This window comes from Schistocerca serialis, chromosome 1 (genome assembly GCF_023864345.2).
Source record: "Schistocerca serialis cubense isolate TAMUIC-IGC-003099 chromosome 1, iqSchSeri2.2, whole genome shotgun sequence".
NCBI lineage: Eukaryota > Metazoa > Arthropoda > Insecta > Orthoptera > Acrididae > Schistocerca > Schistocerca serialis.
The window spans coordinates 970,649,776-970,676,988 of record NC_064638.1 but is presented as its reverse complement, the minus strand read 5'-3'; positions in this window follow the sequence as shown (position 1 = coordinate 970,676,988).

The window sequence follows — 27,213 nt, the reverse complement described above, 5'->3', positions numbered from 1 at the left end:
AACAATTAGAATTTTAGTTTCACTAAATTCAGCTCCCATGCACCTCAAATATCTGTTCAGTGCAGTGTTGTGATACGTCTATAGACTCAAATGGAATACTGTCTGCAACGCGGGATAAGCCGAGCGGTCTCAGGCACTGCAGTCCTGGACTGTGGGGCTGGTCCCGGCGGAGGTTCGAGTCCTCCCTCGGACATGGGTGTGTGTGTTTGTCCTAAGGATAATTCAGATTAAGTAGTGTGCAAGCTTAGGGACTGATGACCTTACCAGTTAAGTCCCGTAAGATTTCACTCACATTTGAACATTTTTTGGAATACTGTTTTTTACATACATAGCCAATCCCCCAACCAGCAAAGAACGCCATGAAAAACAGCCAGCTAATCTTAATCCTGGTAAAGGAAGGCTCTGAATTGTCAAATTATTTAAGTGGTACTGCGATATACCGATAATTTCAGAGTCAACATCTATAATCATTACACTAACTTTATCTCTAGTACCCATTATATTTTGATGAGATATTCTAATTCCTTATATACTTGAAAACATCATGTCCTCTGGAGGTGAGGCCTAGTTACAGGGACTTCCTTTTTAGCAGGTATACCTATCAGCTGACTTCAATCTAAAGAAGGTTCAGCTCTAACACCAACTACTACAGGAATTTTTCCATGAGTGATCCCACCACCACCACCCACTACAGTGTCACCTATAAACTTTGCCAGCCTCCCCCTCCCATACCTATTGAGGTGCAGACCATGCCTTGTGAAACCCAATCTACTGACGAACCCAGCTGGCACCACCGGGAGATGTGACCCATGCCCTCTGCCATCAGCATGCTCCCCAGCCCCATGTTAATGCGCCAACAGCTGCATTAAGATGAGGCCCATCATGACGCTGAAACAGTTGCACGAATGCACATTAGTGCCACCAGTTTGAGTTGCTGTCTTTACCAGGTCACCATCTACATCATATTCCCCGTCCCTATCAAGACTGTCCCCTGCTCCACCCACTACCACTACATCCTTCGTAAAATTCCTGCATAACTCCCCTATGCTGTCAGTCACTTGAGCCAACCCTGCACTAGACTGCACAATGCTGGTGACCTCTACTCACTCCCCAACACTTCCTGCAACTGCTGGCCCACACCTCTACCGTGCCAACTACCTAGCAGCAGAACCTTCGTCTTTCTGTTAGGCTTTGAAACTAACCTAGGCCTCCTGACTGCCGAGGACTGCTGCATGTTCCCTACACCTACATCTACACGAGTCTCCTCTCCACTCAACTCTGACAGTTAGTCAGATCTATTGCATATACGCAAAATATAACTGTCTGAATACCTCGTCTTCCTAGCTGCCTTCTTGCCAACTGCCAGATACAACGTTCAACTTTATATCAGATATTTGACATAATTTACCATGAGCAAACACGGTGTTGCCCTGCCGGTGGCGGCATCAATATAGGTACGCAATACTCTACACTGAATAGACAAAAGTTATTGGGTATTGATATGCACACATAAAGATGACGTGAAAAGGTTTCCGACGTGGTTATGGCAGCACGACGACATCTAACAGACGTTGAACGCGGAATGGTAGTTGGAGCTAGATACATGAGACATTCCATTTCGGATGTCGTCCAGGAATTCAATATTCCGGGATCCACTGTGTCAAGGGTGTGCCTGGAATACCAAATTTCAGGCATTACCTCTCACCACGGACAACGCAGTAGCCGACGTCCTGCACTTAACGGCCGAGAGCAGCGGCGTTTGTGTAGAGTTGTCAGTCCTAACAGACAAGCAACACTGCTTGAAATAACTTCAGAAATCGATGTGGGACGTACGACGAGCATATCTTTAGGGCATTGCGGTGAAATGTACTTTGATGGAGTATGGCAGCAGACGACCGACGCTAGTGCCTTTGGTAATAGCACGACATCGCTTGCAGCGCCTCTCCTGGACTCGTGGCCATATCGGTTGGACACTAGACGACCGGAAAACCGTGGCCTAGTCAGGTGATTCCCGATTTCAGTTGGTAAAAGCTGATGCTAGAGTTCGAGTGTTTACATGGAATTGACTGGGTTCTCTGGTGCAACGGAACCAATCATTGTCTGGAAATGGTTATGTTCAGCTACTTGGAGACCACTTACAGCCATTCATGGACTTCAATTGTAGATGACAATGCGCCATCTTACCGGGTCACAACTGTCTGCAATTGGTTTCAAAAACATTTCTGGAACATAATCGTGAGATCAGTTCCTGCTCACAATCCTGCATCGGCGTTTATGGGACATAGCCGACAACATTTCCGCAGTTATGGACGGCTTCAGAGGCAGCATGGCTCAACATTTCTACCGTGGCCATACAACGACTTGTTGAGTTTGTAACGGCTCGATTTGAGCCGGTACGTGGCTTAACACAAGTCATATACTCAAAACACGCCTGCGTGCCCTTCCGACCCTCAGGGAAGATCAATATAAGATTTATCTGCTGATGTAGGCGTGGACTGTCTGCTGTGGGTTCTATAAATGTGTAGATGCAGTTTAGGAAACCATGGTATTAAGTAGAGTGCGAGTGCACTGGACCAGAAAGACAGTTCCCAGCGCGTTAGCCGGTCCCGTTAGGTTGGCAAATAGCCGCAGTGTAGACTCTCTGAGCCCTTCTGGTCACCGTGTGTGGACCCCGGACGAGGGGAGACGATTATGCATTCCCTGTTGAGACTCTGGTGAGTACGGACACTCTGCGTCATCTTAATTAGGAGAGATAGTCAGGTAGGATAAAATTGCTGTTCTTATTTTGTACTGCTTATGATGGGCCAGCATTCAATAGAATCGCATTATTAAGTAAAGTGAGTGATTAATGAGTATTTTCATATTCTCTAGGAAATAAATGTGGTTGTTGTATAAAATTCTTAACTTGGTTTCTCACAGCAACGCCACATTTCCGTTATCATTTCAGTTAAGTTATTCAAACTTTCAACTTAAAGCGAACAGCTAAGCAGAGATTTTGTGTAGTAATGTTTGCTCACGCAAACGGTCGTAGGCGTCTTTCACAAAAGACGCAGGTGCCATTTTCAAGTTGAGGATGCCCGCCAAGGCTTTGCGAAAAGCAAGTATCATGCAAGTTGCTGCAGTACGTAGGGAAAAAGGAGGTTCGACACAATATTAGGAGGCATCCCACGACTTGTGTCACCTCTGCGTTTAGCGCCAGTGACCGGTTCAGTATGTGAGTACGACGGACTTTTGCTTTGTTCACGGGCGCAGTATTACCTAGTGTTTGTTCTTTGCGTAACCGCAGCTAGCCAGGTATGTGTTTAGTACAATTTACTTTTAACCTGTGCCGAATTTGTAACCTGCGTTTTTCTTCACATAAAGCTAACGTAAGCACAGGTCTAACATCTCATCCTGAAAAAAGCAGTTGTTGTTGTTGTGGTCTGCAGTCCTGAGACTAGTTGGATGCAGCTCTCGATGCTACTCTATCCTCTGCGAGCTTCTTCATCTCCCAGTACTTACTGCAACCTACATCCTTCTGAATCTGCTTAGTGTCTTCATCTCTTGGTCTCCCTCTACGATTGTTACCCTCCACACTGCCCTCCAATGCTAAATTTGTGATCCCTTGATGCCTCAGAACATGTCCTACCAACAGGTCACTTCTTGTCAAGTTGTGCCACAAACTCCTCTTCTCCCCAATTCTATTCAATACCCCCTCATTAGTTATGTGATCTGCCCATTTAATCTTCAGCATTCTTCTGTAGCACAACTAAATTTAACCTATCCATTTCCCTTTTTAAATTTTCTAACCTACCTGCCCGATTAAGAGATTTGACATTCCACGCTCCGATCCGTAGAACGCCAGTTTTCTTTCTCCTGGTATCGACGTCCTCTTCAGTAGTACCCGCCCGGAGATCCGAATGGGGGGCTATTTTACCTCCGGAATATTTTATCCAAGAGGATGCCATCATCATTTAACCATACAGTAAAGCTGCATGCCCTCGGGAAAAATTACGGCTATAGTTTCCGCTTCCTTTCAGCTGTTCCCAGTACCAGCACAGCAAGGCCGTTTTGATTAATGTTACAAGGCCAGATCAGTCAATCATCCAGACTGTTGCCCCTGCAACTACTGAAAAGGCTGCTACCCCTCTTCAGGAACCACATGTTTGTCTGGCCTCTCAGCAGATACCCATCCATTGTGGTTGCACCTACGGTATGGCCATCTGTATCGCTGAGACACGCAAGCCTCCCCACCAACGGCAAGGTCCATGGTTCGGGGGGGGGGGGGGGGGAGCAGTAGAATAGGATGATTACAAAGACAGTTATCAGGATTAGACGCTGGGCACTATTGCTATGCGTATAGAGATGAGAACAACGAAGGAACTGAGAGAGCATGATATCAAACTAGTGACAACTTAAAAGTAAAACACAAACAAAAAGTGTATTTATGAGATTGTGTCTTCCTTTCCTACAATTGTTATTCGAACAAACAATTAATACGTACATCTATCTTTTACAGCTAATCGTAAAAGCCAAATAACCGTCATTTCGGCGCACCTGGCCAAGTTGAGATCAACAGTGCGGGCTACAGGATGCGCTCCGCTGCCCGCCTATACGCCTCTGTGGCCTTAACACGTCCCTGTGCGGAGATACACGTAGCAGTTGAGCGCTCAGAATCAATACGCAGTGGCAGGCGGCTGGCGGCTGGCGGATGCGGCGATTGAATGCGCGCCGTCGGTGGGGTGACGCGGCATTAGGGATCAGCGTCGCCGTCCAAACACAGCTGTGTAGACACCTGCATGAAAGCCGATTCATTAGCCCCGTGTCGGCGCGCGCCCCGCTCGGCACCACGCAGCCTCTACTCGCGCCGGCACCTGCCCACGGCCCACAGCCGCTGCCTCTGCCACTGCCGCCGCTATTAAACACGCTCTGCCTCAACAGCGTGCAATCCGCACAAGCGGTTACACGTACTGCCGCCTTCACCCGCAGCTTACGGGAACCTATTGAAAATATATGCTTATATTTTAAGGACGCAAGTGCTTACGTTTCTAGGCGACAAGCAAGAGAACATCCAATGGATAATTTCATACCCAACCAAAAGAATGCCGAAAGCTGTAGTAGGTAATTCAGCCAATTTAGTCTGCGGACGTAATTCTGCCTAGGGGAGAAATCACGCACGTGGTTCTGCAAGGCTCAATCTTAGGTCGTCTTTTGTTCCCTATATATGTAAACGATTTTCCGTCAAATTTACAAAAAGAAGAATTAGTTCTTGTTGCAGATAACACCAATAATTAATCCAAGCATACATACAGAAACAGAAGAAACAATAAACAAAGTTCTTAAAAGTCTCGTTGACTGGTTTTCTGCGAATGGTCTCATCCTCAATTTTAAAGAGACACAACATATTCAACGTGAGACCTTAACTTTTCCCGGCGAATTGAATGTTCAAATAGCTTACGGGTTTGCAGCCGGCTGACGTCGTCGACCATCGCCGATATTTCGACAGGAGCACACCCTGCCATTCTCAAGGAACAACTGCAAGGAGGAAGCAATGTGCAAGGGAATTTAATACCTCGGTTCACAGAGGAGAAACAGGGAAGATACCACACACAGAACAAGTAACCGCACAGTCAACATACAACCAAAGATAACCACATCAGAAATATCGATAGTGACTATTAATGAACAGGTGAGGTGGCACTAATTCTGTCCCTCTGTTTTTTAGAGAGAGCCGGATTCGAAGCAGCATTTAAACAAAATCCACCATCTCTGTTTATAAGGTTGCTTGATAGTTTTATTTTAACAGCTTCCTTAAGAACGCTATCCCAATAGCTGAATGTGCAAGCCAGAATCTCCGGGTTGTTGTATTCCATAGGATGATCAATGTCAAGGCAATGTTCTGCAGTAGCGGATTTGCTCGGCTGTTGTAAGCGTGTGTGACGCTTATGTTCAACACGCAGGTCTTCCACAGTCCTGATTGTCTGACCAGTAAACGACATGCCACAACTGCAAGGAATACGATAGACACCAGCCTTACGCAAACCAAGATCATCTTTTACGGACGCCAGCAGGGCCTTAATCTTAGAAGGTGGTCGAAAAACGCATTTCACATCATATTTCCGCAAAATACGGCCAATCCTGTTGGAAATGCTTCCTACGTAAGGCAAAAAGGCAGTAGACTTATGAATGAGAATGGCAGGGTGTGCTCCTGTCGAAATATCGGCGGTGGTCGACGACGTCACCCGGCAGCAAACCCGTAAGTTATTTGAGCAACATATTCAGATCTACACATCAAGGGGTACTGCACCAATGACAAGTGCAACACAAGGCGAGGAAATTATAAACGGGGTGGAAACTTCAATACTCTTAGGTTTCCATATTTACGAGAATATAAATTTAAAAAATTATAAATTAAAATAAAAGCACAGTTCGAAGCTCCTAAAACAACTTAGTTCAGCCACAATAGTATAGAGGAGAGACTAGTTAGTAAGTTGACACATTTAGCATATTTTCATTCAATAATGTCATATGGAATAATGTTCTATAGTAACTCATATTTAAGAAATAAAATCTTCACCACGCAAAAACATTCTGTTAGAAAAATATGTGGTACTCACCCACAGACACCTTGTAGACATCTGTTGGACATTCCGATTGCTGCTGCACAGTATATTTATTTCCTCATGAAGTTTGTTGTAAATAATCCACTACAGCTCAAAAAGAACAGTGACGTACATAATTACAACACCAGAAGTAAACGTGACTTTCATCACTACACATTGTTGTTGTTGTTGTGGTCTTCAGTCCAGAGACTGGTTTGATGCAGCTCTCCATGCTACTCTATCCTGTGCAAGCTTCTTCATCTCCCAGTGCCTATTGCAACCAACATCCTTCTGAATCTGTTTAGTGTATTCATCTCTTGGTCTCCTTCTACAATTTTTACCCTCCACGCTGCCCTCCAATACCAAATTGGTGATCCCTTGATGCCTCAGAATTTTACTTCCATACGTGGCTACACTCCATACAAATACTTTCAGAAACTACTTCCTGACACTTAAATCTATACACGATGTTAACAAATTTCTCTTCTTCAGAAACGCTCTCCTTGCCATTGCCTCCAGTCACACTACACATTAAGTTTGTCTTTAGCAAAAGGCGGGGGGGGGGGGGAGTGTAAATTTTGCAACGAAAATTTTTGACCACTTGTCCAGTGATATAAAATGTCTGACAGACAGAAAAGTATAAGTTGAAAACAGACTGACAATGTTTCTCCTTGACAGCTTATTCTGCTTCGTAGAAAAATTTCTGTTTCTGTAATGTGTCAAAGGTAGTGGGTAGGACTCACTAACTCACAACATCTAGAACACTTAGAAGTGTTCAGAATGTAACCTATGTATAAATTAATTTGCGATCTGAAAGTAATATGACTTACTCTACATCGTTGTGAGCTATCGTACAAAATGATCCGTGGAACAAGAAACTAACCAACCCAGCGTTTCTTCGGCATGAAAACTTTTCACGGCAGCATATTCGTATAAAATCTTCTCGGTCTTCAGGCCGAAGTTAAAACTCGAGCTCTCGAAGTTTGATAACATCTTCTTTGTCAGGAGATGATTGTCTGCTGGGAGCGATGTCTTCTTTCTTTATAGTGGCTTTCAGGCTTGTCTTTGGTCGGCTGACGTAACTTGAAATTCTAACATCTTTTGGGCGTGACAACACCGAGTGGGTGGAATTCGCAAATGCATGAAATCCATAATGTGGCGAAAATTACGTAGGGCAGAAAATATGCATCGTAGCCAAGGTCTGTACTGAATGTAAACGGCACATCAAGTACAGAAATCTCCATAAATCAGCGATGGCGGAACACAGCCTTGCGGAAGGGTACAAGATTAAATTATCGGGATTTCGCAACAAAAGAAGCTGTAGAAATTCGCATGTGCAGCAATGACTTTGACGGATACGAAGGTTACAATCTGAGTGGTGTTGGAATATAGGCACTTGAGACTGAGGGCCTTTGTTGTGTATGAGACGGAACTATAGGCCTCATGTAGAAAGGGTGACCCGGCTGAGCCACAAAATTTGGCTCTTAGTCTGATCACAAGGGAGGCCATTAATGGCACGCGTTGATCACGTAGGCTGACGTGAGGATCAATGAACTATACTTGACTGGATGTATCTGGAACATCTTAGGTGGTTAGAACTTTAGTAGACAGGAATACAATTAAATACTCAGCTTTAATTCAGCATCAGCGGTGAACGTCGATCTTGACTTTGTACAATAATATTCACACGTGCAGTTATAGACTGAACTGGGAATACTGCTTTACAATTCTGATTGCTTCACACATACAGATCAATTGTCAATTCATAAACTGAATGTGGCGCCTAGCTAGGTCGTAGCTATTGACTTAGCTGAAGGCTATGATAACTAGCGTCTCTGGAAATGAGATCTCTGAAGCTATAACGAGTGAACCATTCCTACTAAAGTCGGCTGCAGAACTGGGGCAGTGCGCTAGCTTGTCTCGAAAAATCAGCCGAGTGGCGGCCCTCGGTCTGCTAGCGTCGACAGTGGCGACTCACGGGTCTGATTTGTACTGACGGACCGCTGCCGATTTGAAGCCTGCAAGCTAGCCAGTGTGGTGTCTTGCGGTGGCACCACAGTCTTCATATGTGTATAACCAAAAATCATAACAGTGAGAAAGATAGGGGATCCTAGAGGTTCCTTCCGTTACCCTTCCACCGCTGAATCGTGGCCCAGAGGGTGTGAGAAAGGAATGCCAAGCTACACCATCTGATCAATGAAAATCTTTAACGCCACTATATAGGAAGCAGACTTCACTGTCAACACAGTCGTCTACTCACGAAGTAGATGGTGTTAATCGCCGGAAGCACGAGTTTTAATTCTGCTTTGACACTGTCTAAACACCATGAAGATTTTATAGTAGCGTTCCTTTGTGTTTGTTCCTACAATGTGCTTCGGAGAAGTGTTTACATCAATCAGATATGCTTCCAGACCGTGACAGCTGCCAACAGTGGCATAGCTATACCGCACACATTGAGAAATTCATCGACTTTACTCTGTATCCATATAAACACATTCACTTAACCTGATTTCGTATTTACATATTGGACATAATACTGTCCCAGAATTATACTAAAACTAACTCCCAAAATTAACTGTTATCTATAGATTGGCAGTATGGCATACAATGCACGCCAGCTGGTCAATGTCACCATTCTCTCCGCTTGTGTCGGGTTTCAACGTTCTCGCATCAGCTCGCTTCGAGCTCATGCGAAATAAGGGTAGCAGCGTCATGTTTCTGTAACAGTTCTTGTCTAAAGGTATACCAGGAGCTGAAGTCCATATAATACTTTCATCACAAAATGGGGGCAATGTTTTACCAAGACCAAATGCTGTAGGTAGAAGCCGACCTTCGGTTCCATAGAAATGTGTTAGCATACGAGGTAATACTCGCCCTTCAACTTACCTTAGGAAGTAGACTCAAGGAAGACAAAGCTACTTTTCTGGAATCTATATATTTAGAGAATGCTTTCTGTGATGTTAAGAAGGCAACTGAGATAAAATGCAGGGGGAGAAAAATTATCTACAATTAGTATACATACCAGACAAATTATGAGTCGAAAAACGTAAGAGCGAAGCAGTAGCGAAGAGTGAAGTGAAATGATGAACATACTGATCAAACAGTAAAGGAAAGCAAGAAGAAATTGCGAAAAGGAATTGAAATACTGGCAGAAAGGAAAAAAAAAGGTTTGAATTTTGCCATTGACATTGTAATTCTGTCAGAAATGGCAAAGGGTTGGAAGAGTAAGTGAACGGAATGGATAGTGTCTTAGAAATATGTTATAAGATCAATATCAGCAAAACTCAAACAAGGGTAAAGGAATATTGTCGAATTAAATCAGGTAATGCTGAAGGGAAATTGATTAGAGAATGAGACACTTGTCGATGAGTTTTGCTATTTGTGCTGCAAAATAACTGAGTATGGCTGAAGTAGAGAGGACTGACGTTAACTGATGAAACAAGAACATTTTTTCTGAAAAAGAGAAATTTGTCAACATCGAACATAAATTTAAGCGTCAGGAGATCAGGTCTTTTTTGTTGATACTTGTCTGGAGCCAGAGTGAGTATACATCATCTCTGACTAACGACTCGTATATCCAGAGTGGTGCCAATCTTGTTATAAAAAAATAATGCCACTGTTGGCACAAAATGAAAGCTATAACCCACCATTTCCCTGCAGAACTAGAAACCTCTCAGCATCCTACCAGCTACACCCGTCTAAGACAAATACGGACTGTTGAACCTGCGAATACCAGAACTAGCTCGCTGTGAGGCTGCGTACTTGTTTTATTAGCCGTTCCTCACCGTCAAAGGGTCGTCTGAGACTGTGTCATTCCTCTTGCAGAGGAAGGTAAATTGTCTGCGCCGGCGATTGAGGCGCGGTATGGCGTTCTTGAGTGCACTGCTTTGTGGTGGATACAACGGGCTCTGGAGAATAGGGAATGCTATTGGCGTGCATGCTATTGGCGTGCCAGAGTTGGACTTTGGCATGTTGCAACTCCAGCCCAGTCCAGTGAAGTAGTAAGCACGTCGTGGCGAAATCCACTGCGGTACGTAGAAACACACAAACAAACAAACGGTTCGTTGTTAGCTTCGAGAAGCTGGAACAGGAAGCAGATGTATGGGCATGAAGGAGAGGAACCATGATGGGCGTCAATTTTACCTTCTAGCACTTGCTGAAGACAATCTAAATCGTAATTTGTAAAACGTATTTTGTGAATAATCGGTATTTTCCTCAGCGTATGATAGTCTGATACAAATATAGACAGCATAGCGGCCATTTGTACCCTAAGTAAATCATCTAGCTTTGGGCGTGTGTCTGTTATTGAGGTGGTGCATTTCTTTCCGTTGACGGTGTGCTTCACAGGACAGACAGTGAGCTTAATACTGCACAGTAGCCTATAACCTCATGATCCTGTCTGTGTACCATCTGTATTCTGATGAAGTAATATATTTTTAGTCGGATCAGCCTCCAGAGCACGTGTCAGCGTTAGTGAGAGTGAAACAGTGTAGCTAACGAGAAGCTATGAGCGGTATGGTGATGGGTAACAGAGTCAACATCTGCAGCAGAAAAGAAATTTTTTCATAAACCAAAGATAATTCTGAAAAAAGTATTTATTCATTAACAAATACGAGAGCCCTATTACATACGATTAATCAAATAAGAGGGTTCTTACAATTTGGATTGTACAATTTAAGATCAGTTGGCTATAAGGTCTCCAAAGGCTCTGTACCCAGCCACCTTGGGTAAGTGCAGAATGCTAAAATAGAGGAAAAATATTTTGATTAGGAAAATTGCGTGCCAATGAAATTAACAGAAATGGACATTTGGTTTTCGGCTCAAATCAGGCAATGAACCACAATTATATAATACTATAAGAAAAAATAATTTGAACAAACAAAGTCCAAGAAACGACACCGAAGTGATTTCAATAACAAGTACTATGCGTTACTTTGAGAGAAGACAAGATACTCTCTCACCTATTTTTCATAAAGATTTTGTTACAATGTTACGCAACTTGAGCGAGACTCTAGAAAGTTAACGGCCTGAGCAGGCGTTGATGGAGCCTGTTAGGGCACTAGAAGCATGAGGTATTTTTATGGTTCTTAGATCGTAGAAACGGCATGTTGCAAATTGAAAGCAAGTGGCGGCGAGCCCATTCCACAGTAAATCTTGCCAGACAGGCCCACGACTGTACAGGGCAGACAGTCGAGACAAGTCTCCAGCAGGACAATGCCGAGCTATACCTGCATTGATGCCAGCCGAACGCTGGACTGGGAGCGACGGACTGAAGGGACACGTCTACACAGTGGAGTCGTAGACCGGTCATTGCGTGCTGTGCCACGCCCAATAAAAATTTACAAGTTTTCGTATTCGCCGATACTGCAAATAGGCCTGTGACCCACTTCCATCGGCCATCTCAGTCGTAGAAGAAATTATGGTGTCTGAGAAACGTTGAGAGATAGAATCTTTATGACACCTCTTAGCTAAGACTAACAGGCTCCAACATACAGGCGATTTAGATAAAGTTCTTTAAGATTGTATCTGGTCGCTTGTCGCTGCGGGAAATGACACGACTTCGTAGAAAAACAACTTCTCCCTATACGAAAACGAAGAAGGCCAGTAATTGGAGGTTTCTTTTTTTTTCAGAGATGCAGGTTTCTTAACTCTTGCGCTGGTTCCACATGAGTTTGTGCTGTCGTGTAGGAGGGGAGATTTAGAGCCTCTAAAGCGCTGTGGTTTTCTGAAGACGGGGTGAAGGCGGTGTCGTTGATGCACTTTGCGGGAAAACGGAATTTTTTTATCTAGAGAGGCGTGAGGTACTCGGGTTCTTGAATTCGGTCTGGAAGCAACTTCTGGTCGAAGCTCCGGCATGTATGGTTGGTACTTGGGACCTGTCCTAAGACTGACTTCACTTGCGAGTAGTTACACTGGGGAGCCTTTGGTGAAGTTCTTACTGTACTGACAGTGTGACTTTAAACATCTCGGACTACTCGTTTGCCACGGGCACACTTATTCGGTTTTGGTTTACGAGTCTTGACGTTTGGAATCCAGGTGCGCTCTGCCGTGTAAGTGAGCCAAATTGGTCCTTGGTACGACCAGCGAACGGGTGTGTCACACCGTGATTTCAAGGCTCTGGTAGAGAGTAAATTGCGATCCGTCTGCCTCATTAGTAGACCGTGAGATTTTTCATTTCTTTTGTGGCCGCGATCGATTCACAGGTGCCGCCTTACGCCCCGTCTCTGGCGCACACGACTCGCCAGCTGCCAAGTTACATCGCTGCACGAAGCAAACAGGGTAAAGTACTGCTGCTCCGGCCTTGTCTGGGCGTACAAATCGCAATCGCCACTTGCTCTCAGCTGCACCTATATAGACTTCTGTAGATCATCGATCAAAGTCTTCTCAGCGTCAGAACAATTCAGATTGCGTTATACGTATTTTCGGTTCCGAGGACTTGACTCACTTTTGCCATCCAGGATCCTTGTCCATTGTGGTCTTAAACCACCTGTTATTTGTTTACGATAGTCTACCAGAATTTGTTTAACTTTAGATATGTCTGTCTTTGTTTTTATTTTTGGGAAAATAAACGTTGTCAGTAAACTAAATTTTGCTTACATTCTTAATCAAATCATCACTTTTATATAGTCACCCCAAGGGTTAACTTTCATTGCGGCTTCCCATCCCAGGATAACTTTCATTGTGTACTATCCTGTTAGGATAACTTTCATTGTGTAACACCCTGCCAAGATAACTTTCATTGTGTACGACCCTGCCAGGTTCTCAATCAATCATTTTTATACAGACCGCAAAGGGGTTAACTTTCAACTTATTAGCTTGGACCAAAACACCCACACTATAAGAGTGTGATTTCGATTAGACGTCGAACGTGAGCACTGCCTAGCAAGGATGTTAGCAAAACATTCTTCTCGATTGACCTTCTTTTGCACCAGATGGATGCATGATAGAAAGTCAGTGATGAGATGGATGTATTATCAGCACAACGGCGAAAAGAAAATCGATATTCCACGAAACCACAACGATGAGAAGATGGACGGGTGATACAACAGCAACGACGAGAATTCTACTCAAATCTAGGCACACATAATGGTTTCCCTATTGTTGTTGTTTGTTGTGGAATGTTACGAGTCGATCGGACTTGTCGGCAGTCCGCAGTTCGTCAGGTTTTCTGTTATTGTCGTGGATAGAACTGTATTACACTAATTGGAGTGCTCGGTCTTCACAAATCGTTTCCGGGTCGCTGCAGCTGCTCTAGTGATGTCCGTTACCAAGTCTCATGTAACCGTTCGCGACTTGGCCGATAGTTGATATTCTGAATACTCCTGCTATCTGTAAGGAAGTCACCACTTTGTCAGCATAAGGCCAGTACTTGTAGAAGTAAAAGCCTAGTGTGAGTTATTGTGAACGATTCAGAGATACATTACTAACATCTAAAAATAGAAGACCAATGCCTACAACAATAGTTCCGAGCTTCATGCCGACGTCACAAGAAGAAGATGAAGAGATAGGATGTGTGAGAGCTGAGGGTAGGTAATGGAAATGAAAATCTAATGATCAAGGGGTATTGGACCTCAATAGTAGGAGAAGGAACAGCAAGAGTTACAAGAGAAAACGAACTTGGCAATAATAATACATTAAGAGAAAGACTCTGTGAGTTCTGCAGTGTTAACAGCAAATGCAGTGTAAAAAGTCACGAGGAACACTTAAACTTGATAAGGCACAGGAGAGTCAGGAAGGTGCTATTTGTGCCACATAATGGTGAGACAGAAATTCCAAAATCAGATATCGGATTGTAAGGGCAACCAGGCGCAAATATATACTCAGGCCACAATGAAGTGTAGACTAGTTTGAGGGAAACGCCTACAATAATCAACGTTCAAGAAACTGTGATAGTGAGGTACCGAGGGCTGATTACGGGTGACTGAAATTCTCTGAGGCTGAATATACTGCGATAATCAATACCACAGTGAGCAGTTCGGCTGAGGAGGAATGGACATAATCGTATTTATAAAAAGGTATTTGCAGATGTTGTACAGACACATAAGGGTATAATTAACTGTAACGAAGAAACTGTAACGCAACGGATGTAGCATATGCTCCAGATTTTTGGATGTACATATTGATGTATAAAGTTGAACTGGCAGAAGCATATTATTAAAGCCCCAAACAATTAAGTTCAGCTACTTTTGCTATTCGTATAACTGCTAGTCTTGGAAACAGACGATCCTATCTACTGATTTTTTTTCCACTTTTTCCACTCAATTACGTCGTGAGGAATGTCTTATGGAATTTTCTGAGGTAATTCACCACTTAAAACGAAAGTATTGATTTATAAGAGGGATTTGTATCCCAGCAGAGGACCTTCCGTGCCATTTGTCAGGGCATTTGGCCCATGATGTACAGAAACAGTCGCACACCGAGTAAGTAACCTTCATCACTTTATTTCTATCGCCATAGCACCGGATAAATACGGAATTATCGATACTCCATTGTGAGCCGAGAAAGACACTGCTTCCGCGTCCGAATTTTGCTAGTTAACACAGCTCTACTCCGTGCATGCGGATAGCGACTCGACTGTGTGTGTGTGTGTGTGTGTGTGTGTGTGTGTGTGCGTGTAGCCGGCCGCGGTGGCCGTGCGGTTCTCGGCGCTCAGTCCGGAACCGCGCGACTGCTGCGGTCGCAGGTTCGAATCCTGCCTCGGGCATGGATGTGTGTGATGTCCTTAGGTTAGTTAGGTTTAAGTAGTTCTAAGTTCTAGGGGACTGATGACCACAGATGTTAAGTCCCATAGTGCTCAGAGACATTTGAACCATTTTGATTTTTGTGTGCGTGTATGTGTGTGTGTGTGTGTTTGTGTGTGTGTGTGTGGATGCAGTCTGCGGCCAGCGTGTACTGACACCAATAATTCACCCGCGTTCTGAGATAGAGCCAACTTGCGCGAGTTTACGCATGATACGGCTATGTACAAACTTCACCCCCTCCCCCCCCCCCCCCCCACGGCACCCAACGAAAAAAAAGAAGCTATCAAAGGTGGCCCAGGACAACTGGGCTTTATGAATATGTTTAATCAGTTGTGGCATCAGAAGGCATTGCAAGGTTTTATCTCATTTAAAATATCCCTTTTAAAATAACAACTTGGTACATGACATATGCTGTAGTCACATTACAAATTACGAGGGCCTCCTGAAACGTAAAGTCTTTAATTTTTTGTGAAAACTTTTAAATCTTTTTAAATAAAATAATTGTTATCAACATTCTACATCTTCATTCTTTATGTCTACATGTTTGCAGCCCTTTGTCGCTCAAGGACTCCGAATTGTCGCGTGTACCATGGCAGTGTGCAACGTAACTATGTCGGTGAGCGAGAAACAGCGTGCTGTAATCGAGTTCCGAGTTCGAAGAGCTTCTTCACACATGGAGCACCCTCTTGTTCAGTATCACAATGCCAGGCGACAAACGAGGGCTGCGACATCTGCGACAATCCGACGCCTTGGGATCACTACCAGCGATCATCTTCCATCCAGTCCCGACTTCGCCCCATCCGATTTTCATCTGTTTCCGAAACTTAAAGGACACTTTCGAGGACTTACCTTCGAAAGTAATGAAGCGGTGCAAGCAGAGGAAAGGTTGTGCCTCCTTAAACAAAGTCAAACTTTCTGTTGTGACACTAACAAGAGACTAAAAATGTGTTCGTCGTCAGGAGGACTATGTTGAGAAAGAAATATGTAGACATGAAGAATAAAGACGTAGAATGTTAATAACGTCTGTTTTATATAAAAAGTCTAAAAGTGTTGACATAAGAAATTTAAAGGCGTTACTTTTCAGTAAGTCCTCGTAATAAGAACATAGTACTGACTACGGAGCATGGATTAACATCACTGGAAGATCCAGAAGACTAAATGCTATGTGCTTCTTGAATGAAATTTTATCTCATTGTCAGTAGTCATTACATTTTCTTGGGTATCTATAATTAAATCATTATTCTTGGAAGAGCTGGACAGGGAATGGTTTGCGTACGTTATTGTGTACGATTCGTTATTGTAAACATTCTCGTTAACGAAAGCTTTTTAGCTGCATAAAAGAATTTGGCAATACAGAAAGCATATCAGACAGATCGCATGATAAATAACAATGGGAAGTATTCAAAATTAATCCACTGCCAATTAATTTGAGTGTGGAAGGTTGTTAGGTCTACCAAAAGATTTACATGTAAATGTGACATCGAGAGTCGAATTGAAAGAGTAAATTATACCTTCAGAACGTCGTTTAAAAATGGCTACTACAGATGCAATATATTCCTTGGAAAATCCTCTCTCGGACGATTATTCATAAACAATTCTTTGTCAGACACCTACTATCTAAATCTAACCATACTGCCGATTCTGGGCAAATTAACTTATGACTACGTTTATATATGTGCAGATCCTGCTCATTCACTGCTTTTATTGGCACATGACATGAATGCCTGCTTGTTGCCACATAACAAGGGAAGTATAAATATTATACATTTCAAAATCATGTTCTGGTGCACCAAAGGGTATGGAAACTGTATCAGTTAATTCCTCTTCAATCATTAAGGAGTGTATGGTAGTTAACTTGTGGTAAGCATATAAATTACAAGAATTAACGGGATAAATAGCAGATGTTGCATCTAGCATACTTTCAGTCAGTAGTAGGATCTGTAATCACTGGTCGAGAAGCAATAGCACACTGTTTAAGAAATCATTTCAATTACTTCTTAGAGCTATTCTTAAATTAAGAGCATCAATTCTACCATTTGACAGACTCTCAGTAATCCTTAATAACACGCAGTTTAAGTCTAAGTGAGCTTTCATAGCACGTAATCCTCCAAACTACTCGCGGATGGTTGCAGTCGTCTCACCATGAATTACGTTGAAATATGCAATGAACTGCTTTACAGTTTGCTGAATAAAATCTGTGCGGTTCATAATGGTTCTTTTCACATTCCTCAATACAAACCGAGCGAGGTGGCGCACTGGTTAGCACAATGGACTCGCATTCGGGAGGACGACAGTTCAAACCCGCGTCCGGCCATACTGATTTAGGTTTTCCGTGGTTTCTGTAAATGCTTCAGGTAAACGTAGGATGGTTCCTGTGAAAGGACACAGCCGACTTCCTTCCTCATCCTTCCCTAATCCGATGGGACCGATGACCTCGCTATTTGGTCCCCTCCCCCGAATCAACCTACTTACCAACCTTAATACAATTATTTCATTAGAGAAGTTAACGAATTCGGACTAGATTGTTATTCAAGACCTAAAATTTTGTCTTTAATAGATCGCGGCAGATTAAAGCATCAAATACAGTACGAAGGACACCTCCACCCAAAATCAAACCAACGCGTTTGCGCCTAGTCCAGCTCTTGTGTAGCAAAAGGTTTAAAAAAACAGTTGTTATACCAAGAATTAGATCGATTTGCTTCTTAACAGAACTGCATTGTTGTTGAATCCCGCACTAGTTTAGCATTACTTGTTGAAACTACCAATTCTGATCGTCATTCAAACAACACACCTCTTTTCTGCAGTACTGCTACTATAGTATTAATTGACTAAACTACCATGAGAAAAATTAGAGTTACAGTAAACACGGTTAATTAGTTCTTAACACTAGAGTTACGCAATTAACATAATACAAACGCATCCCTTATGGTAAACTGTGGAATAAGTTTTAGCTACACTTGCGCACTCTACGTAATGGCGGCAATCCTTGTTTGCACAACGCATTCAGATGTGCACATTGCTGACAAATGAAAACGCGCCTTGCACTCACTCACACTACATGCATCTACGAACATTGTAGGAGTGTCTATTACTGACTCGCTCGGAGTATGGCGTCACCTCGGCCTCGAAGACTGGACTTCGACTTCGCGCTGCTCGCTTCCCGGGTTTCGAAGCAGCTAGTCGGCCTCTACGTGGATATTCGTCGTTGTGTTGCGATGCTACAGGAAGTCTACGCAGTAATGGCTTCACGTGATTGACGTGAACGACAGTCGAACGAAAAGGCAATTGATGTTTAAGAGTGACTGGAGACATCATCTCCAAGATCCAAAAACTTCTTGAACTTTTTGACTTGACTCTTCTTTAACACTCTAGTTCTCGGGCAGACAAGACCTCCAGCCACTTACTGTGGTCCAATTGCTTGGCTATCTTCCTGTCTTGCTTGCTGAAGAACGGATTAGTGATCCCAGTGTTTCACTCCCTTTTATGCCTTCCTTAGCTTGCGCGCTAATTCCCTTCCGTTACGTGTTCATTGCTATTCCAGCGGTCTGAAGTCCAAGCGTGAATGCATCATCCTACCATATACAATTTCATATGGACTTAGGTGGTTTGACGTGAATATTTTAGCATTGTAGGCACTCACAGCATATGGAAGACAGACATTCCAGTTATAGCGCTTGCTACTCAAGTAGTGACTAACCGTCACAATAAGTGTTCTGTGAACTCACTCGATGCGCCCACTCCACTGGGTGTTTGGTGGTGTATTTCTTAGTTGCGTTATTTGCACCAGCTTACAAATCTGTTTCAGCAATTCAATGACGGAAATCGTTTCTTGGTCACTGGTTATACTCGATGGTAAACCAAACTTCAAAATCGAAATTTTACAAACACAGGCTGGTTATAACAAAACTTCCTCTACTTGAGAGAGCCTACATGTAAAACGAGTAGGACAATGAAACTTTGTGGAGATATTTTTAATGAAATACAAAAGAGAAATAACTAATAAACCATTGATAGAAAATTTTTAATTTCGACATGAGAAGGAAACATTTGTTAATTGCGTACCATTTTTACGTTCAAGGTTACAAGCGTTGCCCAATGTGACGACCATTTGCATCCACGATGGCCTGGAAGTTTGTACGGGTACCACTTCACAGTTATTCACTGCAGTTTTCGAACAGTGGATCATGGAATCGTCGTGACAGCTCGTGCACTGTTTGAGGATCGCACATTGCGTCCAGCATCGTCAGCCACGGCAGTAGTAACTTCTTCAACAGTTTTTGGGGCAATTGGCCGGCGGCTTCTCCCAGGAGCAAATCCCAAATCGACAGTTAATTTGAACTTTCGAACCATGGTCTTCAACCACAGTGTGGAAAGAGGACCTCTCCGTATTTCTTTAATGCATCGATACGAAGAGAAACAACACTACTGCAGTTGTTTTGATGAAACAGCTTTACAAGTAAAGTCCTGCTCCTCGTTTCCAGACCCTTGGTGACTGTTTACAACAGCAGTGCACATTCATGCTTGCATTTGAACCGAAAATCGCCATACGACCACCGGCACATAGCGGAAGTCACAACACTAACATTAAACAACGCAAATCCTGCAGCCTACCGTCTGAACATCATACCTATAAAGTTTTGCACCTGTATAGTAAATAGTTTTCTGTCTACACTGGGCCGGCCAGAGTGGCCGAGCGGTTCTAGGAGCTACAGTCTGGAACCGCGCGAGCGCTACGGTCGCAGGTTCGAATCCTGCCTCGGGCATGGATGTGTGTGTTGTCCTTAGGTTAGTTAGGTTTAAGTAGTTCTAAGTTCTAGGGGACTGGTGCCTCAGATGTTAAGTCCCATAGTGCTCAGAGCCATTTGAACCTTTTTTTTTTTTGTCTACACTGGCTAAAGTTGTGGAAGTTTAGTTATAACTATCCTGCATTTTAGACTTGGTCTCGACTTTTGTATCCCGCCTGCTAGGCGGCGCTTGGGTCTGCTCCTGAAAACTGAAGGGTAGGCCGAATGTAGGAAGTGAGTAGGAGCAGGAAAAGGTGGAATGCTTCGGTACTGAGTTTAAATTTAAATCAACACACAATAACTTGAATACTAGTACTTAACTTTGGCTGAGATGAGCACATAGGTGCAAAGCTGTACATTTTGTTACAAAGGCAAAATCTGTAGTGGCCCACTATGAAACAGAAACAGTGTTGCTTGGTCGTCTACTAGGAATCAAATTGGCTGAATCCGGAGCGGCGCTCGTAGAGCTGCACAACGCCGGCTAGAGGGCACTGTCATCGGCATCGATGTCGTGGTGCCAACCTAGCAGAGCGCACCTACGTTGTGGCATCGTGGCTATCGATACCACATCCCTCCACCTGAAACGACGCATCGTCGTTCAGTAGGGCTTCCGACGGCGGGTGGAGGGATCCAGGGGCGGCACACCTCAGGGGGCGGACAGCGAAACTGTCGGGCGTGCTGTCCACCCGCGTCCCCGAACTGCTCGCGAGGGGGCGAGGAAAACGCCCCGTGGAAAACCTGCCCTGGCCGCGCACAGCCACTGGTTATGCTCGGATGAGGATGCGGAGCAGCAGCGTCCATGGGCGACGGCGGCGGCGGCGGCGGCGGCGGCGGCGGCGGCGTGACGGCAGCCTCAGCGTCCATCAGTTCCGGCACCGCGGAGGAACGCGGCGGCGGCGGCGACGGCGGCGGCCGGAGATGGGGCCGTGGCGGCGGCGAGAAGCGTCCGTCCACGTCCGTCCGCGTCCGTCGGGTGCACGTGACCTGACCGGCAGTGGCGGCGTCGGCAGGAGCCTCCGCGGCGGAGGCGCGAGCGACGGAGGCGCTGTCGGTGGAGTCGTGGGCTGAGGCGGCGGAAGCCACGAAGCCTGCAATTCTGCCGGAAAACAACCAGCGGCAGAGAACCGAGGACGGCACAAACTAATCTGGTTCCGGTGTCGCTTGACAGTGCCGGAGGGATCAGAAATGACAAATAAGGCGCGGCCAAGCTGTCGAAGAATGCGCCCCTGCTCCCAGCGCCGCCTGCCAGAGAAAACGCGATAGAACACCAAATCATGCGGCACCAAGCCAGAACTAGGCGAAGCAGCGGGAGTGCGCGGCGGCGGGTACACAAGCTGCAGGAGCGACCGATGGGCGCGGCCATGCAGCAATTCCGCTTGTAACGCTGGAAATGCATATCCTCCTATTTCCATCTATTGTGCTATAAATTTTTTCCTTATTTTGTTACCTGAGGATATGACTTTTCTGTGTCTTTATATATTGTAGTTGCTTTACTATTTGTATATATATATGTATATTTATGCATTTATGTCGATGTATAATTGGTTTGTTTTGCAAATATTATTTGTATTTTTACGCTGGGTCTTGCATAGGGAAAACTATGCTATCGAACAATTACATCGATAGGTCGTGTGGAGAACCAAAGTGTTTAGGATCTTTGTTAGTGTTAACTCTGCCGCGTGGAGCGCGGGCAGAGCTGAGTCTGGCTGGAGTAGAGCGGTGGAGCAGGTGTGTTGTGTGACGCTCCCGCGAGTTGCCGCGCTTTCGGGGTTGGGCAGCATGTAGTTGCGCTCGACTTGCTATGATAGTTTCTGACACGGTGTCACGGACGGGAAGCATTAGCTGGTAAACATCAAGAGCCCGTTTCGCCTGGTGATAGTGTCGAGAAGAAGGCGCGCCAACATTCAGCTTCTGCAACAGCGACGGCCGACAATGAGTGACTGTCGCCACCTCCTCGACCGACGACTTCAAACCTTCAATCAACCAACAAGGAAGACTGGAAGTACGTAAAGTCTCAGAAGTTTATGGCAGACCTCAGCTTTTAAAATTATCCCATTTGCCTCACAAAATTACAGCAAACTTAGCATGAACCTTTGTTGCTCATTGTCCCAATTGCATTACCAAGCAGGGTCCCTTCCTTTTCCGGAATGAACCCGAGTATCGTTGAAATTCAAACGCCAGCATTAAAGTAATATCATTCCATTTCACTGCTTTAATTTTAAAGTTAAGTTAAAGTATTCATAGCTGGCTACAATATTTAGATTACACAAGCACAAATTAAGAGAGCGAGTTTTGTTACCATATTTTAGCTTACCTGTGACTGCAGCTCAGCTTGGTACATACTAAATTTTACTATTGTTAATTGTTCAGAATCATTTAATTCAAGTTCAAAGTTAAATCTCTTATTTCTAAATTGTGTAGATTCAAGTAGCTTTTGAAATGATTGTTGAGGTAGCCCAAGACTAACCTTATTTTATTGAATTTCGTAGTGCTTCAGAAACAAAGTTCATTATTAATTTCAGTCACTAAATTAACTTTCAATTTTCCGGCTTTATTAATTCTTTTGCTAAATTAAGTCAGAGTGTAGCGAAATTTATTGCTTCCGACAAACATTCAGTTTTCACACAACACGTGTCAACCTTCAGTTTCCACGCTTTTAGTGCTAAATATATGTGCATTAATCTTTCATTTTCAGTTTTTATAGTAGTTGTCCGTATGACTGGCAACCGTAATTTTCCCCAAATCTCAAATATCTAATTAACGCCAATTAATTGTTAACGTAACGACCGACATTTACTTTCTTTATTAACTTTACCCCTTTTCAAAATTAATTTCCAACAACTTCATTTGCATTTTTCCTTTCATTTAGATGTAACCCTTTCCTACCTCTTTACCGACAGATTAACTTCGGTGACGATTGCTTTTCCCAAATTTCCATTAGGTACACGCGGTTTAATTTTTCACTGTCATTAAGGTCGATAAGTGAGGGGGAGGTTACACGCTGGGGAATGGGTGCCGCGCGGCTGGGAGCGATAGGAAGCAAGGAAAGTCCAGAGTGTGTGCTTGCGAGAGTGCGTGGCGCGCAGCTTGCTCATCTGCGACTTAAATGTACGCACAAAACGTTCAGCCTCACCGTTACTGGGGGTGGAATGGGGTTGAGGTCAGATGGCGAATGCCATTAGCAGCACGGAACGCTTCACACTCTGAGGACACAAATTGTGGGCCAAAGTCGGAATGGTACTGGCAGATGTAGTAAAAGACGCAGGCATTTGTATCAAAACTTGTTCAATTGAGTTATAATGTTGTTGTTGTATCAATAAAGAGTTTTTTTTAAACGAAAAAAAAAAAAGACGCAGGTACAACAAAAGGAAAGTTGCTGTATGCATCAATAATTATCAGCCAGCGGATGTCCCAGAAAGGACCCGCAAAATCAATATGAACGCGCTGCCAAGGCACAGTGGGAGTAGGCCACGCAAAGAAACGCTGGCGAGGAGCAGATTGATGCTCCACGCTAGAGCGACAGTTAGCAAGTAAATGGTTCAAATGGCTCTGAGCACTATGGGACTTAACATCTGTGGTCATCAGTCCCCTAGAACTTAGAACTACTTAAACCTAACTAACCTAAGGACGTCACACACATCCATGCCCGAGGCAGGATTCGAACCTGCGACCGTAGCAGTCGCGCGGTTCCGGACTGAGCGCCTAGAACCGCGAGACCACCGCGGCCGGCTGTTAGCAAGTAAATTCTCAATTTGTTTATCAATGCCGACCCAATTGTAGTGACGACGCGCTAATTGCTTCGTCCGCACTACACCCCAATGACCAGCGTGCAGCAATCGGAGGATTTCCAACTGCAACGAACGAGGTACAGCCACACGAGACTGATCATTGTCAGTTCGTAACAAGATAACACCGTGGTGTACAGACAAGTTTTGACGTTGCACAAAGTAATGCCGTACAAGGGGATCACTAATCTGGGTAGCAGATCATGAAATTTAGTCATTCCGTAGACAATAGCTAAAGCTTCTTTCTCGATTTGAGAATAGTTTTGCTGGGCAGAATTGAGCAACTTAGACTCAAAAGCGATCGACAGAATTAATGCTCCGCTCCGATGCCGTGAGACAATGCATCGACAGCCAAAACAACTGGTTTGGAGGGATCGAAAGGAATCAAACAGAGATCACTCTACAAAGCAGATTTGAGCTTTTAGAAAGCAGCGTCACATTCCGAAGACCAAACAAAAGGGACGTTCTTACGCAGAAGGCGATGCAAAGGCGCTGCAATCTGCGCTGCATTTGGTATAAACCGAATATAATATGTAATTTTGCCCAACATAGACTGAAGTTCTTTCAAGTTCTTGTGTGCTGGCAAATCTCTAATCGCACTGAGATGTGATGGTGAGGGGTGGATACCCTGTCTGTTAATCATACGTCCTAAATACTGAATCTCAGTTTTAAAAAATTTATACTTGTCTCTGTTACACTTTAGTCCTGCCTGCAAAAGTACAGAAAATAAGGCACGCAAATCCTACAAATGTTCGTCAGGGGAGCGACCTGATACAACTACACTCCTGGAAATTGAAATAAGAACACCGTGAATTCATTGTCCCAGGAAGGGGAAACTTTATTGGCACATTCCTGGGGTCAGATACATCACATGATCACACTGACAGAACCACAGGCACATAGACACAGGCAACAGAGCATGCACAATGTCGGCACTAGTACAGTGTATATCCACCTTTCGCAGCAATGCAGGCTGCTATTCTCCCATGGAGACGATCGTAGAGATGCTGGATGTAGTCCTGCGGAACGGCTTGCCATGCCATTTCCACCTGGCGCCTCAGTTGGACCAGCGTTCGTGCTGGACGTGCAGACCGCGTGAGACGACGCTTCATCCAGTCCCAAACATGCTCAATGGGGGACAGATCCGGAGATCTTGCTGGCCAGGGTAGTTGACTTACACCTTCTAGAGCACGTTGGGTGGCACGGGATACATGCGGACGTGCATTGTCCTGTTGGAACAGCAAGTTCCCTTGCCGGTCTAGGAATGGTAGAACGATGGGTTCGATGACGGTTTAGATGTACCGTGCACTATTCAATGTCCCCTCGACGATCACCAGTGGTGTATGGCCAGTGTAGGAGATCGCTCCCCACACCATGATGCCGGGTGTTGGCCCTGTGTGCCTCGGTCGTATGCAGTCCTGATTGAGGCGCTCACCTGCACGGCGCCAAACACGCATACGACCATCATTGGCACCAAGGCAGAAGCGACTCTCATCGCTGAAGACGACACGTCTCCATTCGTCCCTCCATTCACGCCTGTCGCGACACCACTGGAGGCGGGCTGCACGATGTTGGGGCGTGAGCGGAAGACGGCCTAACGGTGTGCGGGACCGTAGCCCAGCTTCATGGAGACGGTTGCGAATGGTCCTCGCCGATACCCCAGGAGCAACAGTGTCCCTAATTTGCTGGGAAGTGGCGGTGCGGTCCCCTACGGCACTGCGTAGGATCCTACGGTCTTGGCATGCATCCGTCCGTCGCTGCGGTCCGGTCCCAGGTCGACGGGCACGTGCACCTTCCGCCGACCACTGGCGACAACATCGATGTACTGTGGAGACCTCTCGCCCCACGTGTTGAGCAATTCGGCGGTACGTCCACCCGGCCTCCCGCATGCCCACTATACGCCCTCGCTCAAAGTCCGTCAACTGCACATACGGTTCACGTCCACGCTGTCGCGGCATGCTACCAGTGTTAAAGACTGCGATGTATGCCACGGCAAACTGGCTGACACTGACGGCGGCGGTGCACAAATGCTGCGCAGCTAGCGCCATTCGACGGCCAACACCGCGGTTCCTGGTGTGTCCGCTGTGCCGTGCGTGTGATCACTGCTTGTACAGCCCTCTCGCAGTGTCCGGAGCAATTATGGTGGGTCTGACACACCGGTGTCAATGTGTTCTTTTTTCCATTTCCAGGAGTGTATATCGTCCACATAATTGGACCAACCAGGGACAGTGGCATACAGCTGCTGCAAATAAGACTGAAAAATAGCAGGAGCCGAAGCACAACCGAACGGAAGGCGGCGTAACTTGAGCAATCCAAGGTGGGTGTTGATCACAAAATAGCGCTGCGACTGTTCGTCGAGCGGAATCTGAAAGTAAGCGTCCCGCAAGTCAATCGTGGAAAAGTATTTTCCCGCACCAAGCATATCAGAAATATCTTCAGGACGCGGTAAGGGAAGCGTAGCTATCACTGTCTGGGGATTGACTGTAGACTTAAAGTCTTCACAAATACGGAGACAACCGTTTGGTTTCTTCACACACACTATAGGCGAAGCCCATGGCGAAGCCGAAACAGGTTCAATGACACCACTGTCTTGCAAATGCAAATGTTCAGCAGCTAAGGCACCGCGCAGTGCATGTGGTACTGGGCATGCTCGCCGGAAAATTGGCATGGCATTGTCTTTAACTACAACATGCGCTGCATAGTCCGCGGCACAACCAAGGCTATCAGAAAATAGTACAGCAATATCATCGCATAGTGTGGCAACATTGCCTGCATGGCCACTAGCGTTGATCCAAAGTACAGGGTTATTACAAATGATTGAAGCGATTTCACAGCTCTACAATAACTTTATTATTTGAGATATTTTCACAACGCTTTGCACACACATACAAAAACTCAAAAAGTTTTTTTAGGCATTCACAAATGTTCGATATGTGCCCCTTTAGTGATTCGGCAGACATCAAGCCGATAATCAAGTTCCCCCCACACTCGGCGCAGCATGTCCCCATCAATGAGTTCGAAAGCATTGTTGATGCGAGCTCGCAGTTCTGGCACGTTTCTTGGTAGAGGAGGTTTAAACACTGAATCATTCACATCACTATGCGTGAAACTTGCCCGCACGCGTTCAACCATTTCTTCGCTCACTGCAGGCCGACCCGTTGATTTCCCCCTACAGAGGCATCCAGAAGCTTTAAACTGCGGATACCATCACCGAATGGAGTTAGCAGTTGGTGGATCTTTGTTGAACTTCGTCCTGAAGTTTCTTTGCACTGTTATGACTGACTGATGTGAGTGCATTTCAAGCACGACATACACTTTCTTG